Here is a 10,368-nt window from a genome sequence, read left to right as displayed (position 1 = left end):
GAATCTAATAAGCTTCGCGGAAATGCTGGGAGGACAGCTCTGTCCCAATAGTTGTCTAAAGTATTTTGACCAATTACTTTTGAGAACTTCCTTTCAATTTCCCTTTCAAAAGTTATATATATTTTAATGTGTAGCTCTGAAAAGAAAAAGGAGTTTCCACCTATGGTGAATCAGTAATCAGGTGAACGAAGTGACAGCACGTGAACAAATGAATGGAGCGTGGAGAGAGGGGGCGAACACTATTTCCCTAGCATGTCAGAGGGCATTTATAATGCTATAGGGTTGGAAATAGCATTCGCCAACTAAAGAATTTAACATAAATGGTATAATTTTAGCAGTTGCCTATAACGCTACTTTTTGAAAGTTTTTCCGGCGGGTTTTTCCGGTCGAAATCCGGCAGGAATTTATTGGAATCGCAAGTTTGATAGCTAGTTTCTGCACAATGAAAGCGTCCCAGGGGTTTTTCAGTGTGCTGAATCCAAATATGCAGTTAAAAAACCATTTTAACTGCAACAAATCAAGATTTAACCTCAATTTCTTCTGCCAGATTCCGTTACCGGAATCTCCAAAAAGTCGCATTATAAACAACTCCATAATTTTAACTATCGAATCAATACAAAATTAGATTTTTAATTCCACAAACTTATGAATAATTTGACTTTGACATAAAAATTAAATATTATTCAGTAATTTCGTGACAAGATAAGTTAAAAATAACTTATCAATATGTAAATATTTTATTAATCCTTTTCTAATTCATAGGAAAGGGAAAATGTTATATCAAACTCTAATGGAGTTGAAGAACCTGTTAAAAACATAAAATACTTAAACACATGCGATAACCGGTATACCATCATGGAGTGGAAACGCTGTCCCAGCAACAATGCATACGGTTACATACTAGCTTCTGCATACTGGCTTAAAAGAATGAATAAAGAGGAGTAAAAGAAGCTTTACACAGTGGGTAGTGAGTAACGAGAAAGATAAAGATTTTAGTATTACAAAGTTGGCCAATGCATTCTCAGACATGGGGCGGAAACCGCTACATTGATAAAAAGAAAATGTCTCTTTCCGTTGTTTCAATTTCTACCTCAAAAATAGCATTGCCTTAAAATTTTCACAAGTTCCAGCAGCCACCAAAATAGCATTGCCTTAAAACTTTCACAAGTTCCAGCAGCCACCAAAATAACATCGCCTTTAAAATTTTCACAACTTTGTCAGAAACAAGGCCCTGAACTCCTGCTCCTGCTGCTAGAGCGCTCAGTGAAATTTGAAGGAGAAAAGTAGCAGAGTCTTCCAAGGTAGGGCTAATCATTCCAGCCGCCACCCAAATAGCATCGCCTTTAAAATTTTCACAACTTTCTCAGAAACAAGGCCCTGAACTCCTGCTCCTGCTGCTAGAGCGCTCAGTGATATTTGAAGGAGAAAAGTAGCCGTCTTCCAAGGTAGGATTAATAAAAAATAAATAGGGAGAAAGATGTGGGAAAGATTTTGGTTTAGAGTATGTTTTAAAAAAAATTTAGTTAAAAATTTGTTTTTTAGATTTAAGGAAATAAATTAACCATTCAAAATTAGTGAGAATAAAAACACAGCCAAAAAATAATTTCAATAGAGTGATAATATGATGAACCAATCTACATTAATGGATAGCAATCAGTAATGACTCTCTTCTTACTAGTTTGATAACTGAATTAAGATAAATTTTCCTACATATATGAAAAAAATAAGAGAAAATTTGAACATCACAGTAAAGAAACAAGGCCTTGTTTCTGAGAAATTAAAACCACAGCATGACGGACAATGGGTTTTCTCGTCGAAGAAAGGAATCGAAATATTGTCACCCTTGCCATTAATACCGTTACATGCTCAGCATTGCCGTCAGACTCCAGTCTCGGGTGTCAATTGCTGTTTTCGGTTGAGAATTTCAACAGTTACAGAAATAAAGCTTGATCAGTCAATATATTAAACGGTAAAAGCTAGAACCTCAGACTCCAGTCTCGAGTGTCAATTGCTGTTTTCGGTTGAGAATTTCAACAAACAGCCACAGAAGTAAAGCTTGATCAGTCAATATATTAAACTGTAAAAGCTAGAACCTCGGATCCATGTGTTCCTGTGAATTTCAAAAAAATATGATCAAAACCTCAAAATGACACTTTCAAAGTGCAATGAATCAGAAATCTTGGGCAATGAGGTGATAAAAACTAAGATTCCTATGGAGAAAAAAAATGATAAAAAATTGCTAAGGATTGACATCAGCGTCTAGACCACCGATAAAAGCAACAACCGTTTTCACCTGAAAACTTTAAGAAACAATGAAGTATAATCTCTAGCATTGCGGCCAAAGATTGGCAAAAGCCTAAATGTAAAAGATAGGGGAAAGTATTCCAATAAGATTCGGCAATATGACATCATCAGAAACTGTTCAGAGAGTAACACATAATGCATTGGTCATGAAAGTTCTGATATGCACGCTAGACCTTTAGCGAGAATCTCAAAACGCTAAAAGCTGCTGAAACTGAAAGGTTTCAGAAGGCTCTGTTGAGTAAAATCTTTTTAAATAAATCCCGTGCAAATTCGAAACTGGAAACCTAAGATCCATGGGCTTCTCTGACGGCCACGAAACATCATTTGTCTTCACGAATAAATGAAGCCTTCAAATCGCAGATTCAAACGCACGCATGAAGTGATGTAAACCTAATCTTCAACATACTTACGTGGCTGTTTGAACCCACCTTCCCGTCTCCGTTTATATAGACGGAGGTTCGTATTCACTATCGGAATTGTTTATCTCGGGAAACTTGTGTTATGTGTGACATCTGTCGTTGTCTCAGCGCCGTATAGCCGACAGCTCCAGGCATGGAATTAAATTCAAAAGTACAGGGCTACAGCACCCACCGATGCCAGCTTGTGCAATAGAATAAATGTACAGCACCCGCCGATGCCAGCTTGTGCAATGGAATAAATGCACAAGAAAATGGTTAACGCATTGAAATTACCTAAAAAAAATAATTAAGTTGTTGCCTCATTCACCGCACTGCGTTCAAATCAATTAATTTGTTTTTAATTATTACAATTTCTATTAAAATTTAAATAACCGTTAATATTAAATATTGATTTATGGAAAATTGGTATTTAAAAATAAAATTATAAATATTAGTATTATTTACCAATGTAATTGTTATTAATATTATAATTATTTTAGAAATTTTATTTAAATAGTTTTATATTTTTAAAATTTGTTAAAAAAATTAATCTAAAAAGAGTTAATATTGGTTTTTAATAAAATTTGTATTTTTTTAAAAAACTTATAAATTAGTGTTGAACAATATTTTACATGTGTAATTTTTTTTTTAAATAAAAGTAAAATATTTTCTAAATAAAAAACAATGTTAACCATAATTCAAAACAAAAATAAATATATTTATTTGGTTGTAGTTAGTTTTAATTAAAAGCATTATTGCTAAATACTTTTTATTTCAACTTAAGGTGAATGAGGATCTTTTGCTTTTCTTTTCTTTTTTTTAATTGAGAGCCTAGATTGAGTCTCAAGCAAATGTGCTCAATATATGCTTAGACTTAATGCTTGTCAATTTCAGATTATTCATATTCCAATAAGTTCCTCTGTGATAAATTTCTCATTATTATTTATAACATTCATTTATATATATGCAAATTTTATTTTGCAAAATGGTCCATTACTTTTAATAAATTTAAAAAATTATATTCGTGCCACATGGCTCCCCACCCACCAATATCTTAGTGATTTGAGATTATTCCAATTCTAATAAGCTCATCCATGTAAGTTCCCCATTATTATCTATAGCATTCATTTATAAAAAAAAAAAAATTAAGTTAAAGTTGATCCATAACCCTTTTATACATGGTTAATCAGGGAAATGTGTAGCATTCTGTGTTGTAATAGTATTTTGATCATCTTTATGAAGCCTTAGGCTATATTAATATTTGTAATGTGGTTGTACTAGTAAAATACAAATAATCCCACTCTCCCTGTGCTTGTTCAATTTGTGTCGATATTACAACTCAGAAGATGTGTTAAAAATATTTCACTCTCTCTCAACCATAATTAAAATATTCCAATGTTCATGTGAAATAACATAACTTTCTATCAACTTATAAAAAAATGATAAAAGTAATTAAAAGCAAAAAAAAAATATAAATATAAATGAAATATTTTCTAAATAAAAAATAATGTCAACTATAATTAAAAATAAAAATGAATATACTTATTTGATTACTTTAAATTACATTACAACTTAGAAGATCTAAAAATATTTCACTCGCACACTCAACTATAAATAAAATATTTAGATATTAATGTGAAATAATAAAATTTTATATCAATTTTTAAAAATAAAATAATTAAAAGTATAGAAAATAAATATATTTCCAGTTTTAAATGTGAAAGATGTATAATTTTTATACTTGTTAAAAGTATTTAAATATCCATATTATTATATATATGAAAGAATATATATATATATATATATATATATATATATATAGATTGAAAGTGAAAAAAAAACAATTATTTCTTAACAAGAATTCCTAATAAAAATAATAAAAGGGAGGTGTGCAATTTTTTCAATTCTTTATATAAAATTAATATGTGGCATTTAAAAAATATTTATAAAAAATAAAAAATAGATTATAAATAAAATATTTCAATCATTTTGGCTCTACTATAAAATAAATGTAAATATGGGAAAAAAAAATTTATATTTGAACATCTGACTTCCAAAAAAAAACAAATGTTCGCAACCATTAGTTAATTTTTTCTTATTTCAAAATACTTAATATACTTAAGATATGTTATTAGATTTATGATCATAATTTAATAAATAAGTATTATGTAACAGTGGTCATATGACAATTATTATGTAATATAATCATTAATATGTAATATTGATTAGTTATAGAACAATTATTACATGATATTTATTTGGTGCATTATATAATATTTTTTATAATATACCTTAGGTATAGTACATAAACCATCTTCAAATTTAAGAAGATTAGTTAAATTTGATGAGATTTTTTTTAAAATCACTAGGAAAAAAAAGTCCTTTCGTAGTTCTTTCAATTAAAAAGTGTTTATTATCAGGGATATGCCTTCTACTAAGATTTTATCCTTAAATTTTGAATGGGTTCCTATGTTTTCAAAAGTTTATCCCCATAAAATTTGAGGAACCTTAAATTTGATTTGACCATTGGGTTGTCATTTGTCACTATATGTCTAGGAATTCAAGGCATCACCTAATAGACTAGGTCCTTCTTAAAAGCTTGTGCATTTCTCTAGATTTTAACTAAATAATTATGCATCTAAAAGATGAATAACAGATTGCAAGAGTCATCCTTCCCATTGGATAATAGACGCTCTTTTGTGAAATTCCTCGGGTGCAGCCTAAGTAACATATATGCATCCTCCTAAACGTAACAACAATAGAAGAAAGTAGAAACAAAGACATGAAGATTATCCATAACAGCAAAGCTATTGATGCAATGAAATAACCAACTCCACATCTAATGTATGAACAAAAAGGAAATAATCATGCAGCAAACATGTAGGAGAAAGCAACATCAAGAGAAAGCCGCAACAATAAAAAATACTAGGTGCCAAAAAGCAAGAGGCCCAACTCAAAAATGGATCAGGTGAAGAGTTAGTAAGTGATATGTCCCAAGCGAAGAAGAGAGACTGAGATGAATTTCTGGAAGTGGATCAAGCCCAACAAGGTAGAACATCCACTTTTGGACAAAATTTTAGCTTCCTTGTTGTGCTCACAATAGATGTGAGAGAAGGAAATTTGAAGGAATGATTGAAATGGAGTTTTGATCTGCTATTCTAAGAGAGAAGATTCGGATTCTGAAATTTACATCGGTTGTTGGCCCATTCAATAATAACTTTAGAGTCCCCAAATATGGCAATGCTTGTCAATCCAATCCATAAAGCACAATAGAGAGTGCCCCATAAGGCCAAAAGCTTGATCCTAACATTCAAACCCTTTCCACCAAACCAAAGGAATCTGAAGAGATGAACAGGTTCTAGAGAAATGATCATTCTACAACCACATGACCCAAAGGAACTAGCTCCATTTAAGAATCCAAATGGAAAGGAAGACCAAAGATAAAAGGAGGAACGAGAGGGGCGAGGAGAAGGGAAGGGCTCACAAGAAAATTCTTTAAAGTATGCCATGATCAAAGACTTGGTTCTATAGATAGAAGGCCAGGAGGAATCAAAGATTAGTGCATTAAGTGCTCTCCAAATGACCAATAAGATAAAAAATTGAAGGGTCTTGAGGGATTTATGCATAATAAACCAATGATGGAGGTAGTTAGGGTTGTGATCCCAGATCGAGACAACTGCAGATTCCAGGAGACTAAGGAATTCAAATATATATTTGTAAAGCAAAAGATGCAACTGACTTAAATGAATTGTTCTGTGTTCCCTTTAACATACATAAAATTGTCCAAAGGTGAGAATCCATCCCACTAGAGTGCGTTAAAGCGAAATGGAACCATATATTTCTTCATCATTTTTTAATAGTTGATTCTATTTTAATTTTATTATAGTTGGTTGTACTTTTATAAAAGTTAAACCCTTATCTTTATTGCATGTTCTCTAAACCTGCATACATTTATGCTGGGGCCCACTGTTTATGTCACTCTTTGAATAGATGAACGTTGGTGTTATTACGAGAATTATTTATTGTCAGAAAACTTTTACAACAGATAACTCCATTTAATGCAGAGTTCAAGACATGGAATTTGGACTATCCATGGGTCTTATGTAGACACACAAATCCAAGATGGAGCAAGTTAGGTTGGAGTAAGTTATTTCGCGAGTGCTAACAAAGTGGAAACCCTATTACAATGTAAAAACATGGTTTAGGTTTCTATGAAATGGGAATCTCAATGCATATGATATTGTCCACTTAGAAAAATAACCAAAAAAATAACTATACATATATATATATATATAATCTTAACGGTATGAAGGAAAGTCATATATATATATATATAAATAATTGATTTGAGATTTTATTTTATATTAATATATTATTATGTTATAAATTAAAATAATTATTTGTTATTAAATTTAGAGAAACGAATATCTATTTTAATATTTGAATTTTAACTTGTTTAATTATAATCTTTTGATAATATATAATTAATTATTATTTATAATTTGCCTTTACCAAAAATGTTACTCCATTGTTTATCTAGTACAAGTTAATATATTTTAAAAAATTGTATAATTCAAAAAATTTTATTTTATTAAGGTTATTTTGGATTTTAAATCTTTTCATTATAACTATTGACTTATATAAAAAATTGAAAATTTGTTTAAATAAATTATAAATATTATGTAATTATTTCTAGTTAATAATTAAATTATATGTTTTTAATTTCTCAAAAATTTAGGATTTAAAAATTAGTTAAATTTATTATAAATTAATGATAACTATTATTAAAGTAATAATCTATAGATAAATTACTAGTAATATGAAATTTTAAAAAATAAAAGATTAATTATAGAGTTTTTGAATTATTATATATAAAAATAAAAATAAAAATTTATGGTATTATTATAATAATATTAAGAGGAGTGAAATGATAATCTGGATGTATAATGATGATGAATATGTTGATTAATGTCCACTAAGGCTTATATAGTCTATCAGACCTTAAGAAGGTAATAGATTAAATATGATTCTTTAACGTTTTATTTACATGCTCAAAAAGAAGTGAGAGAAATCTTAAGAAGGTTGTTAAAGGACAATAGCTATAGCGGTAGTTAGGGGTTTAATTCCCCTTCCATCTGAGTTCTATTTTTGAAGATATGTTAGATTGTGTGGAAAAAATTGAATAAGTTGAAATGTGTGACTAGTAATTCCTATAAGCTTGAATGGGATTGAATGTGAGTATAAGGTGGACAATCTAAGAGAAAAAATTTAATGTGACTATAAGATGGACAATCTAAGAGAAAGTGTTTTAATGTGAGTACAATATTCAACCCTCAGGCTTGGTGGCAAACTCTTTCATGTGAATATAAGATGGACAATCTAAGAAAAAGTGTTTTTTATCTTCAACCCTCCTATTATTGGTGACAAAGTCTTTCATCCCAAGGTGTTTTGAGAATTCACCAATTCCTACACAAGTGACAAACTCTTTCATCCCATGGTGTTTTGAGAATTCACCAATGCCTAATTTCACTATGAAGCTCATGAGAATTAGTTCTAATATTGGAAATGTTCATTTTCATCTTAACACTAGTCAAGACATAGAGATAATTTTGGTTTTCCAGATGGGGGTTGATCACCTCCTTATAATATTGCACTTTCCTCTTTTCCTTCCAACTCTTTATTTTCCCACAATTTATCTTTAAATTTGGAAGCAATATTATTTTTGATATTATTTGAATTCCGCAAGATGATCTCCTCTTTATTCCCCAATGGTCTAGCCAAGACTCGGCATCCTTATGCCACCCTCACTTTAGTTGAATGTGGAGGTTTTGGCTAAAGTTAGAAGGAATTTTAGGAAACCCATTTGCATCCATATTGTATAACTTCTTCTTATATATAAGATACCTAGTGATTACATAAAATATTGAAGCAAAATTAAAAGAAGAAAATAAATTATTTATAAAGTGAATGAGTACCTTTTTATTGATCTCTTGTGATACATTTTCACTTGGTAATATTCTTTTAATATTTTCCAATGATTATGATTCATATGTTTTCATGATACATTTGGTAAAGTATAATTGTTAATGTTTTTGTGTTTTATTTTTATTTTCATTTAACTAATAATATTTTTAAATGAGATTTATTTTATTTCTATTTTTTTAATTGGTAATGTCTTTATATGATATTTGTTAAGATATAATTTAGTGTAATGGTTTTAACAACATTTTAAAGTTAGAGAATTGCATATTCCACAATTCGGAAGAATGATTAAAATGAATTCAAATATTCTATAACAAGTTTAAGAAAGTAAGACATGCAACAAGTTAATATGTAAGAAGTTAATGTTTCCATATGATATTTTTAGGAAACATTTTACATTAATCTTTATTGTGATTTATATTTTTGTATAAATATTAATTTTACTATTCCGTACTAAGTTATGATGAGGATAATTTGGTTAATATTGATAAATGTGTATAACAATTCAAAAAGCAAAAGTAAATTGAAATTATATGACTTCATGAATATGAGTAACTTTAGGTGAATATAAAGGTTTATTATTACATTTTAGACACGATGAGGTTTATATAGTTAATTAAGGGAGGATAAAGGAATTTGGAACCTTATTTAGTGCTACAAGGGCAATGGAATATAGATACGACCAATAAACAGTTTTAATGTGTGGGAAAATAAATTTTAGTAATTATTTTAGTAATTATTTGTCTTTTATACTTGTCGTCATAATAGAATCTTTTGATATGTTTAATGAGAGTAACAACTTGGCAATCGTGGCTAATATTAACAACTATATTCTAACAATTATTTCCTTATATTAAAATATTATTTATTCAGTCAAATCTAATTGTTATATTATAACGATTAATTTTTTTCTCCATCTAGTTAACTCGATGCTAATATCTGGTTCTTTATCTTTTCCTAGTGATGAACCACACTATATGGTTCGAAACGCGCCGACAAAACTCTGATGATGTGATTTTTACCGAAAGTTTTCTTAGTTTTCATGATCATGGCAGAGTTTGAAAATGCAATTCCAATTGATATGAATGATGAGTTGAAATATAAAATGGGTTCAAGATGGTTGTTGATCCTAACTCTTAATTAATGGTTATTGGACTTTCTTGCTTTGAGGATGTTGCATTTTGAAGATAGGAAGAATGGAGATAAAAGCCTAACCCTGGACTTTAAGAAAAGGACATCAAAGATGACGTAACATACAATCACATAATATGTTAAACTAATCGACGTAACATGTGGTAGTAAAGAAGACACTATTCATTCAAGCAACATGTGGAGATAATCAGTAAGTTATCATGGATATTCCATTGGAAGAATTCATCATAATAGATATGACAAATATTGAATTTTTTTACTGTGAATATTAATTCTTTTTAGGTCTCAGATTCTTTATTTATTGTTTGTATGCTTAAATATAAATTAGCTAAAATCAAGAAATATAGAGTGAAAATAAATACACACACTAACCAAAATAAGCACAATTTGTCCCTTGGCAAACCCTTATGGGAGAAACCTAGCTAGGAGGTGAGGTTGTTTTGATCTCTATTCTCTAGTATGGAAAAATGTGTAGATACAAAGAAAAAGGTACTCTTTATAGAGTTACCTAAGACCTATGGCTTATAAAGTT

This window comes from Pinus tabuliformis, chromosome 3_2, assembly GCF_031772625.1.
Source record: "Pinus tabuliformis cultivar Carrire ecotype Pingquan chromosome 3_2, CPIR1, whole genome shotgun sequence".
Taxonomy (NCBI): Eukaryota; Viridiplantae; Streptophyta; class Pinopsida; order Pinales; family Pinaceae; genus Pinus; species Pinus tabuliformis.
The sequence above is the reverse complement of the archived record's forward strand: the minus strand, read 5'-3'. Positions refer to the sequence as shown.